The sequence below is a fragment of the Pangasianodon hypophthalmus genome, chromosome 3 (assembly GCF_027358585.1).
Source record: "Pangasianodon hypophthalmus isolate fPanHyp1 chromosome 3, fPanHyp1.pri, whole genome shotgun sequence".
NCBI lineage: Eukaryota > Metazoa > Chordata > Actinopteri > Siluriformes > Pangasiidae > Pangasianodon > Pangasianodon hypophthalmus.
The window spans coordinates 1,137,501-1,150,000 of record NC_069712.1 but is presented as its reverse complement, the minus strand read 5'-3'; positions in this window follow the sequence as shown (position 1 = coordinate 1,150,000).

Genomic DNA, 12,500 nt, shown 5'->3' with positions numbered 1-12,500 from the left:
TTTTAATCCTATAACCCTCCCCCAACACACACACACACACACACACACACACACTCCTGCTTTTTCTTCCTGCTCTCTGATGCTGCATTTAAAGCTCATAACTCGGAATTCCTACTCAGGATCCCGGGACGGTCTCCTCAACCCCGAGTTCAGCAAGTGACGTCAAATTCAACATGGCCGCTCGCAGCACGAGCTGTAAACACAGTGTTTACCTGTAAGTGAGTTATAAACTGTATATATACACACGTATTAGCTTCAGATCGATCAGCATACAGACGTATTTATTCACTCGCTGAAGCTGTAACATTAACACTGAGGAGATAAACACACATCACTCAGAGAGATCGCTGCTAATAAAAGATCTCGGAATTACGTCGTTCCCGCTGCAGAGTTACGTCGAAGCGTTAGTCCTGGAGTTCTGAGCGGTTTTAGCTCTGTCTGATTCCGTCATATCAGACGTAATTCCGAGTTCCGACTTCACACTTCTGAAGTAAGTCGAATGCAGCATAAATGCAGGACGTAGCAGTGGGCGGAGTTACACCATGATCATTTACAAAGCTCCACCCACTTTCCATCAGTTTGGGTCGAACTCGGACTATATTAATGTTTTATTTCCAGCAGTTTATTTCGTAATAACGATCTGTTCTCTGTACAAACAGAGCTCGTCCATGTTCAGCGCTGAAATCTGATTTAGGTGATAAAATGTCGTGTTTAATTAAATTACGCGTTCTGATTGGTTCAACCGAAACGTTACATCATCACTATTTCCTTTTTCTCTCCTTTTTCTTGTTTTTTATTTTCAAATAAAATTTTTCTTATGCTTTTTTAAATGTCTCTTTTCTCTCTCTTTCCTTTTCTTTCCTCCCTTTTTTGTTTTCTGTCTCTCTCTTAGAGACATTTAGTTTTTTTTTTTAACACTTTTTATAATAAATAAAATAAAATAAATAAAAATGCCACCTCACAGCAGAAGCTTAAGTCTGTAGGGATGTAAAACGTCTTATACGCGGGTTAAGATACAATTTCTGTGAAACTGTATGGAGTCACAGATTTGTAAGCTGTTATCGGAAACCTTAATTAATTTCATAAGCATCATTTGGCCCCGCCCCCTCTCTGACCCCGCCCCCTCTCTGACCACACCCCCTTGGAGACTGTACTCCACTCCACTGTTTCCCACATTCAGGATGCAGGACCCTGCTGGGGCAGATGCAGAGCTTTACAGGGCTTTATTCACACACTGCCTATTATCTGCTGACACACACACACACACACACACACACACTCACACAAAGACCCTCGGGGCAAGAACGCGTGCTGTGGTCGCCTGTTCCCGTGACCCCTCTATGTGTGTGTGTGTGTGTGTGTGTGTGTGTGTTTCCTGAAAGTTGAGTCCAGCAGTAACTAAAGAAATCTTTATTGTCATGTAGAGTTTTAAAGTTCTGACTGATTCTGCTGCATCATGTGTTCTGTAGTCACATGACAGGATTTAATTTATTTATTTGTTTGTTTGTTTATTTATTTATTTTTTAAGTTTAATGTAAATTTAAAGACAATTTCAGAAGGAACATTTAGAGTTTAAAATTCAAATTGTGAACCAAAGCTAAATTACTGAGTGGCGTTTAGTGAAGTGTGCATCAGCTTTTACTTCCTGTGTGCAGGTTTGTTTTTAAAATCTATTGATTTTTGTTGATAGTGAATATAGAGCTTAATGCGTGAGCTTAATGAAAAATATAGCTGTATTTTACAAAATCTTTAAAAAAAAAAAAAAGAAACTTAAAATTAAAGTTTTCCATAATTCCACTTTAAGGGGTACAAACTTTTTTTGACACAGAATTATCTAAACGTTTATTAATTATCTAAATATTCTTATATTTTTTTGTCTTAAGAGTATATAAAGGTAGACGAAGACTTTATTTATTGATCATGGATTTAACAGCCCCAGGGAAGGAGGGAGAGATAAAGAGAGAGAGAGAGAGAGAGAGAGAGATAAAGGGAAGGAGGGTTAGTGTTTAACAGAGCCTGAGAGTTGACGACCCCGCTGCCCTCTGTGCTCTATAAACTCTTTGTTTAGGAAAAAAGAGGGAGTGAAAATGTCCCCTTCTGGTCACCTGTCAGTAATCAGCCAATAAGCTAATCTAGATGACCAGAAAGGTCAAAGGTCATGTGTGTCAAATGTCAATACAAAAACAGGAATACACTAACAGACAAAGCAGTGAGTGAGAGCATGAGGATGCATTTAAGCGTTTAAATTTGACTGAAAATGTAAAATAATATCTAACACTTTATTTATAAACCTCTTTATCTGCTACTCTGAAAAGGAAAGTGTCACTGAAACTCTAAAAACTACACACACACACACACACACACACACACACACACACACAGAGCTTCCTACAAACAATTTGTATTAAATAGAGAACATTTGTTTAACTGGAGTGTTAAAGATTTGACGAGTGAAACAGGAATGAAAAAGTGACGTAAGAATGAACCAATAATGATGATGCATTTATATTATATTAGTAACACTGCCCTCTAGTGGTCAGACGTATATTCAATATTATATTTTAATCAATACATTATTATATTTTACACCACAGCGCTGTTGAGTTCTGGATCCTGATTGGTCAGAAGGTGTTGATTAGTTTTCTATAACAGCAGCTCTGACAGTAGAGCAGGTTTTTATTAATGCACTCGCTCTAAATACGTTATCGTTTCTATAGTAACAGCTCATTCACAGGGACGTGTACAGCGAACGCTGCACTGATAATAAACCGATTAAAAACGTGTGTAATCGCTGATCTGGTGACGTTTTCATAAGGTAAGTAAGGATGTGTTTGTGTAGCATGTATGGAAGGAGTCTCCAGTGTCAGCGCTTTGTATCAGTCAGAGGTAAAGCTGTAACTTTAGGACAGAGGAGTTTATGCTTCTTTGCGGTTTCTCAGTAACATGCGGAACAAGCTGTTTCTTATTATATCTTATGTATTTGTTTGTTTTATCAGCTGCTATAACGTAAGTGAGAACAGGAACTAACATGTTTACAGAACATTAACTGTATGTAACTATAAATGGATAGAAAGTATGATGTTTCGTTCTTTAATAAATAAATAAATACATTTTAATTGTTGGTAAATTGCTGTGGTATAAGAAGAATAAAGAATAATGGGGGTGTGCTGATACAGGAAAATAATCAACTTTAGTATGTTTTTTTTTTTTTTATTATTTATACAACATTTTGTGTTCTAGCAGTGATTTACATTTTTTGTTCAAACTTGTATCATCCTGCTGATCACCGATGGCTAAAGAACAACTCATGTTTCTCCAAGCTGTTTGGAATAATAATAATAATAATAATAATAATAATAATAATTGTATTTTTGCACTATTCAATAACAACGTTGTTACTACAAGAAGACACTTTTTGGAAGAATTGGCTGATATTAAAAGTAAGATAAAAATAAATCTTTGAAATCATGTTCCTAGTTAACATTTTTCCGTGTTATTCACAATAACTCTGCCATCTTGTGGTAGATTGTTGAAGTACACTTGAACACTGCCCTCTGGTGGTGCTTTATAATTATTACAGTGTGTGTAGAGTGAGCACAGTGCTATTGTCTCACATCAGTTATTATCTTTTTCTTGAATTCTTTGTCTCACAACCATGACTTTCAGCTCCTTGTATGCCACAGGATATTATTTATTTTAAACATTATTTACGCTATTTTACTGTCATGTGGAGGCCAAGGAGCATCCAGATAGATTGATGCAAATGCAGAATCTCTTTAAAGGGAAACCAAACCAGCTAATAAACAAACAAGGACTGGGAAAGAACCAAAACTAGAACTGCAAAGGCTAGGCTAATGCTAGGCTAATGCTAGGCTAATGCTAGGCAAGGCAAGGAAAGCTTACATTAGAAAACAAAAGCGATACACAGCGCAAGCAGTAACCGTAATTTAACCACAAACACAGCCATGAGCTTAATGCTCCCACAACTAAAGAGGGAAAAACACGGAACTTAAATAGGGGGATTAATAGGAAAATACAGAACAGGTGTGAAAAATCAGGAAAGGAAATGGAGCAGACAACAGAAGAAGAGATTCAAAGAGTGAGTGAGAGTGCCCTCTAGTGGTCTGGTGAGGAATCGTCCGTGGTGACTATGACATTTTACATTATTTTACACTACTTTACACATAGAATATTTTGTACTTCTTTACTTTATACTCTTTTTATGCACTATTTACCCTATTTCACACACTATTTATACTAATTTACATTATCTGTATACTCTTTTACACTATTTATACTAATTTACATTATCTGTATACTCTTTTACACTATTTATACTATTTTACATTATTTGTATACTCTTTTACATTATTTCACACACTATTTTTACTATTTTACACTATTTCACATGCTATTTATACTAGTTTACATTATCTGTATACTCTTTTACACTATTTCATAACCTATTCATACTAATTTACATTATTTGTATACTGTTTTACACTATTTCACATTATACGTATACCATTTAACATTATTTTTATACTATTTCACACACTGTTTATACTATTTTACATTATTTGAGTATGATTTTATACTATTTCACACACTATTTATTCTACTTAACATTATTTTTATACAATTTTACACTATTTATAGTATTTTACATTATTTGTATATTATTTTACACCATTTCACACACTATTTATACTATTTCACATTATTTGTATACTATTTCACACACTATTTGTATTACTTTACATTATTTGTCTACTATTTTACACTATTTCACACACTATTTATACTGTGTTACATTATTTCTATACTATTTTACACTATTTCACATTATTTATATTATTTTACATTATTTGTATACTATTTCACAAACTATTGTACACACTGTTTATTCCATGTTACATTATTTGTGTACTATTTTACACTATTTCTATATTTTACATTATTTATACTATTTCCCACACTATACTATCCAACATTATATTTTACTATTTATATTTACTATATTTCATACGCTATTTATACTATTTTACATTCTTTTTTATACTATTTTACATTGTATTTTACTACTTTACACTATTTCACACACTATACAATCCAACATTATATTTTACTGTTTTACAGTATTATATTTCATACTCTTTTTATACTATCTTGCATTATATTTTACTATTTTACATGATGTCACACACTGTATATACTGTTACTGTATAATTGACCACCAGGGGGCAATGTGCCCACTGGATTGAGATGCACCTGATGAAAAATTCAAACACAAAGAAAAACAGAAAACATCTCAGAGCTGGCTGATGTGATGGAAACAGGAAACAAAGATGGTGAAGAGCAGAAAGAGGCTGATTTTACGGTACACTGGACGGGGTATTATGTTATAACGAATATGAGTTATATATGATATATTCCTCACACAAATTTATTATTAAGTAACACACAATCGGATACTGGAGATTAGATAAATGAGATAAAAAAAAAAAAAGAAAAAATATAAATTAAAATACAAACATTGAAATTTAGGTCTGTATTACATAATAACAGCAAACCTTAAATTATATTAAACATGTGACAAATGGTCTTATTGTTATCATATAAAAGATTTTCCTTTAACCATTATAAATATAAGTAATTTAAAAAAAAAAAAAGTCATATTCTTGTGCCCTGAATGTGTGCAATATTGTGTGCAGTATTGAGATGCATTATCATCCACATGAGCTGCAATATATCCGTAAAGATGGCGGTGGAGGTTAAAGTCACATTAATAGGGAGCAGAGCTGCTATAATCCCGAGATGTCAGGAGGTTTACACGCACCGAAAATTCAAGGCAAGGAGGAGGAGGGCGAAGCGGGGAGTCGGAAGTGCAATTTCCATCTGCTAATTGAAAAGCCGAAGCCGTCCTCGCCTCACAAAGACTGTGTGTGTGTGTGTGTGTGTGTGTGTGTGTGTGTCCGCTGCGCCCTGCGGCGCTCCTGGAGGAACCGAGTGGTAATGACCCGCCATCATCGCCCTCGCAATTAATTGCCGCTCCGCAGGAAAAAAAAAGGAGGCAGAGTCTTCTCATTATATCACTGTAGTGCAGCCCCCTAGTCCACACACACACACACACACACACACACACAGAGCTTCTCCATCACATTAGTTTGTCATACCTCTTCACCGACTCACACGTCCAGTAAAATCACGATAATCACCAAACATTCTATCATGATTTCATTAATGATATTATCCTAACTGTGTACTAACAACACCAAAGCCTAATTATCAAGGTGTTTTAACCCGCTAGAGAGCTCCAGTACTGCAGATGGCGCTGGTAAAATTTCATGAACGTGAGAAAAGGATCGCCACTCCTCAACCTCATTCTTCTCGTTTATAATGACCAATCACAGACCTGACACAGCCAGTGAACTCTCCGCACAACGTCCTATTGCTCCTCGGTTATGTCATGTTGTTCATGCTTGTTTACTCACAATAAGTTGCTAGCTTAGATTGGATATAAACACAGCTCTGCTTTTTAAACAGCTCTTGCACCAAGGAGCAAGCTAATTTAGCTAACTAACTAACTAACTAATTAACCTATATATAACCAGTCTGGAAGTCATTGCCAATTTTCTTTAAGTCAAATCTTAGCAACTAGCTTGCGTGCTAGCAGAGAAGGTCTTATCTAGCTATGAGAGATACCTCTAAGCAATAACATATGAAACATCATGCTAACTCTAGCTAAAGATTTCAATACAAGAGGATTTTAGCTAGCTAGCAACTTGGTGAATGCTAATTCATGCAGACTATCCATGTGCTTTAAAATGCGTATGTAGTGCTCATGTAGCGTGCCAGTCATTTTTAGCGTGAGAATTGTGTTTAAGCTGGAAAACGTAGCCAGATGTAGTGTGTATATACATATATATATATATATATATATATATATATATATATATATATATATATATATATATATATATGCAGATGATGTATATATACCTATACCTATATATACATCATCTGTATATATTCATGAAACACCCAGTTTGTGTCATGGAGAGATGTTCCATGCGTCCACATTGCTTTAACAATTACCCGTCATTGCTCTTAGCATGTGCGTGAACTGTCTAGTGTTACATAAAGAATCCTTAGCTAAGGTAGCTAGCTAGCTAACCAACCCAACCACATGCATGGCATATTTGTGCTTGTCTGTGAAACCTACTAATATGGTAAAAAAAAAAAAACCTTTAAATTAAAGTAAACCACAGCTACCTTACAAAGAAGCATAGAGTATCATAGCCAACATCTCTAGCCCCAAGCTAACTCCACCAAGTAATCAGTGATCTTCTGAATAGCCTTGCTGACATTGGAAACAATGGCTAAACTTGTAATCTAGCAGCCAATTGGATAAAACCTACCAGATCCTAGATCTGCTCCTGCGGCATTTCCTCTACCACAACAAACAATTTGGTAATTATGCAATAGCTCTCAAAAAAAAAAAGGTTTCCTACTATTTGTTGTACAGCGGGTAGCGTTGCCACATCACATCTCCAAGGTTTCCAGTTTTATCCTGAGCTCAGGTGACCCTCTGCCTGGAGTTCTCCCTGTGTTCTTGTGGGTTTCTTCGGGTTTCCTCCCACCTCCGGATCATCCGCCACCCTGACGAGGATAAAGCGTTTACTGAAGATGAAAGAATGTTACCTACAATTAGGGCATGACTGTTCTCCTCTTTGATGTGGTAACCCTGGAGAACACTAGCGAGACTTCACACGGCTTTTGAGATAGTCTAAAGGACTGCAGACTTTGGCAGTTTCATATTGGAAAAAGAAGAGCCAAGAAAGAGGCCTGGAGCTGAAGCAAGTTTCTCAAGGAGAACTAAGAGAATTAAATTCGTTCAGAGTGTTGGGTCCAGTGCATGAACCTGTCATGAGGTTCCAAAAGACTCCTACAGCTGCCCTTGGTAATCAGATACACTAGGAAATAATGTACTATACTAGTACAACTTTGTTCCTCAAGGTACAGACCATTTAACCTTAGGGTTGCAAATATGTATCTTAAAGAGAAGGTACCACCACAATGGTAGGTGTTTGAACCCTGAAAGGTAACATCCAGGTCTCCTTCAAGGGCTCCTTGAAATCACGTGGACAGCTTCAAAGGGTGCCAATACATTTCAACAGAACCAGGTGGTACTTTAGAGCTGAAATCTGCCTATAAGTACTAACACAAGATAATGGGACAAATGGGACTCGCAAATATGAAGGTACTGTTACACTACCACCTCGAGCACTTTGATTTTCATACTGAGAAATAAGAGTATGAGTCTTCTCAATACTGCACCCTCTACATGGTAGTCAGGGATGGGGTTAGTTACAGTGTTTTATACCTTTTTAACCTGGTCACCACTGTATGGATTGAACCATAGGATTAAACTAAAGGTCCTTTAAGGTTTAGTAGGGCACTCCACTGGCACCATTAATAATCTGATCCTGTTTGGTCCCTCGAATGGTGTTCTCTTGCTGAACTCAGCTCGACAGTAACCACTTACATTTCTCTTTCATTTAGAGTTGTTTTTTTGCTTCGCTCCTTCTTTCTCGTCTTCTTCATCATCCACTTCCTCAAAGTGACCAGTCTCACTACAAACACAGAAAGAGCACATTAGCTATGAATACAGCAGTATTGACAGTTTGTAAATATGGCTATTATAAATAAGGAATAAAATGTAATAAATGTTTGAATGATACTACAATTAAGTGCACAATATTAAACTGCAAGCTATTAGCTAGCAATACTTGTTAGCTCCATTAGCCTTGTGGCTCCAGTGCAAAACGCAAGAGAAACTGAAACGCCAAACTGAAGTGACTGCATTTGCGTAAACATGATGACGTAGTGTATGTTTCATTTTCATTTGGTGTAATCATGCCTTTAAACATAGCTTGTGGTGAGTCATCTATCACTATTAATCACTTTCACTGCAGCTATCACGAATTACATTATTACTTCATGACATGTTTACGAGAAGATTCCACCTGACAGGCTCACGCTTGAGATATTGAGATATTTATAAACATACAACGCTGATTTTTATTAATATAGTGGAACCCATGGAAATTGTCTTAGCAGTCAATTCTAAGTGTAATTTTAGTGTAATTTTAGTCATTTAGTATTTTTGTCAATAATTTACTACCACGTCTGAAATAAATTTTGATGTTCTGGATGGTTCCGTCTCGTTTCCTCTCTGACTGTGCCTGTAAGTGGTATGTGCTTGCTACCTACATTGTTAGCCTCAGTCAGTAGCTAGCTTACACTTGTCTTTCCCACTTTTCCTATTTCCTGGTTGCTTAGCAACAGTAACAGCATTCTCACTACTGTAACTACTTGAACATTGAGTTTATTGTGTGTTTACTTTCCTTTGTCAAAGTTTACAACTTCCTTTGAAGCATTGCCGTATTATTGAGTGTTAAAGATAAAAATATGTGATGGCTATCGCCAAACTTCCAGTATGTTCTAATGTTGCATGTACAAAAGTAGTGTGTGTGTGTGTGTGTGTGTGTGTGTGTGTGAGAGAGAGAGAGAGAGAGAGAAAGAGAAAGAGAGAGAGAGACAGTGTTGGTTTGTCAGAAAGTGTGTACACACTCTAATTAGAGCAGCACGGGAGAGTCAGACAGAGAAAGCGTGGATGGGCTAATAGCTAATGCGCTAGGTGTGTGAGTAAAACAGAAGGAGGAAATGAGGCGCACTTTTAAATAAACAGCCCAAGGTCGATTCACCTTAAACTGTCTCTCTTTATTCCCTCTGGCCACCTGGTCTGTCTTTCTGTCTCTCTTTCTTCCTGCCTCTAACTTTCTGCTTCTTTCTCTCTCTCTCTCTCTCTCTCTCTCTCTCTCTGTCTGACTCTCTCTCGCTATCTCTCTCTCTTTGTTTCTTTCTCTGTCACTCTGGTTGTCTCTCCTCCTGTCTATCTCTTTGTCTGTCTTTCTGTGTCTCTCAGATATCTCTATCTCTCCCAGTCTCTCTCTCTCTCTCTCTCTCATATGCAGTGTATAATAGGGGAAGAGGGATATGCTGTCAAAAAACAGGATGCAAATCATGGAAAACAGATGCAGGCACACACACACGAATAATAAAACTGCGTTCCATACAACAGGGAAAGTGGGAATATTTAACCTCCTACTAGTAAAAGTGCAAAGGAAAGCCACTCTGTGTCAGATTTCCAACCATTAAACTTAAATTCTCTCACTGAAGTCAATTTTTGACTTCGCTAATGTTAATGTTTGTGTGGTTAGATTTTGCTTGCATTAACTTTGCAGTGCAATAAAGGTTCATTTTAGACTCTCTATTGTTTTTGCTTTATATTCCAATCTCTTAGACAAGTTATGGATAAAACAAAATATTGGCTTTCATCTACATTATAAGCTGATGATACACAGTTACACAGTTCATAACATCTCGGTCAGACTCAGCAGCACAGTTACACAAAATACAAGATTCAATATACAAAAAAGTGTAGATGAACAGAAAAGTTTTTATTCTAAATTTTATAAAAGAGAACTACAGAGATTGAGCAATAAGTATGTCCACAATAAGGCTGATTTTCACCTTAGAATCACCAAAGAAAACATGGCGTAAAAGCGCAAAATGGAGCAACGAGAACAATCAGCAACTGGACACTAATGAGACACCGGTTATACCCATGACAGGTTCTCAAGGCAAAAAACAGTGAACCTAGAGCTTGGCAGAGGAAACCAGAAACCAGAATCACTGAAAATTTAAACTGCAAGGAAGGAGGGCTTTGTGGGTGTGTCATGGAAGATGAGTGTTACAGTTGCAGCTAGCAAGCCCCTAGTGGTCTACATTGAAGGCACCACCAATAATGAAAGTCTGATTTTGACATGGGATCCAACACTTCCTCGGTGACCACCCATGGCTACAGTTCTCCAATATTGGAACTGGCCCTTTATCCTATAAGTCCAGTATGGATAAGGATTCTGTCCACCATGACATGTGTCTAGGGGTGACTGGACATAGGTTTAATTTTAATGTCTGAGGGTGGTAGGTATAGCTTGTATACAAAATGGACTGATCAATTGGGTACTGAGTTTTCTACTGAGTCTTTTACTGAGTCTGGTGGTTTTGGTGACAAGTCATACCTTCTTCCCTGGCTGATATTCAGGAATGGAAATCTCCTTGCTTCTTTTCTTAAGGTATAGTGCGCTCAAGCTAGAGCTGTGAATCTTTGAGGTCCTGCAACTGCAATGAAACCATTCATCAACTGGGACCTTCTCTCAGCTAGGGTTCCAGTGGAAGAGAGGAATTTGGTAACCAAGGATACATTATAAGGATGTCATTCCTGATTAAGGAATCAAAGAGTATTTTCAGGCCAGAAGAGAAACTCGCACTCTTCCCCCTAATGGCCATCCTGGAACATGAAAATGTTCCTGGATTCCTGAAAAGGTTTATTCTTTGAAAACAAGCCTAATCAAGCCCTGCCCAAGCTCCACTGTTTAGCACCAATGGAAGGACCTGGCAAGGCAACAGGACAATGCATTTTAGAAAAATGATTGATCTCCCCCAAAGTAGTTGTTCTTCCTCAGAAACTGGAAAGTCAATGACAAAGGCCATCAACATATGAGCTCAGGAACTTTCAGGGATTGCAAGAGATTTCAGAGTAACTACTGGTATGACTCAGCCTGGGCTCAACAGAATGAGATGCGTTGCTACAAGAAGGTACTGCTCACCATTATTTTGGGCAAGTAGATGTTAAATGCTTGTAGACCATTTGGTGGGTCAGGGATCCATAGAAGTGTCCTCCTTGATATCTATGCTGATGTCCCATTTGATTAACCAGCAGATGGGTGGAATGAAAGGAATATTATAATGTGAATGTTATAATGTGGTGTGTAACCATAAAAGCTATAATGCATGTCAGTCATTTTGATCCGGAGCTTTAAGATTGGGACTTCTGGTGTTCAAACAGTGCAACTGCATTAGATGCATAATTAATAGAATGCTGATTTACACGATGTGACTCGCACATTCCCACCATGCACATCATCAAATTTTTGCATAGTGGTGCATCATGTCACAATGCATCATTACACCCCTAATGCTCACCACAAGTGGATGGAGGACACCTTCTACTTAACAACACCATTCCTTCAGATAGACCCTACATGATAGCCTTGGAGTAAACTTTCTGAAGAAGGCTATGAGGTGTGGCTTTTGCCAGAGCTCCTGGATTAAGATAAAACATTCCCCATCTCCACTTTTGAGACATCTACCTTGACTATAAATAGCACCTCAGGATTTGGATGGAATAAATGTTTCACTTTTGTTGCTGGTAACCAAGAACCCAATGTAGAACACTTTCTCTACCACAAGCACTCTCTCTGGACCCAGGACAAGTCCTCATGTGACCAATGTGTTCCTCCCAGGATGCAGAGCAGGCCAAGATATAGTTGATGTACAAGACTATTTTGCATTAGTCTCATATGGTTCCT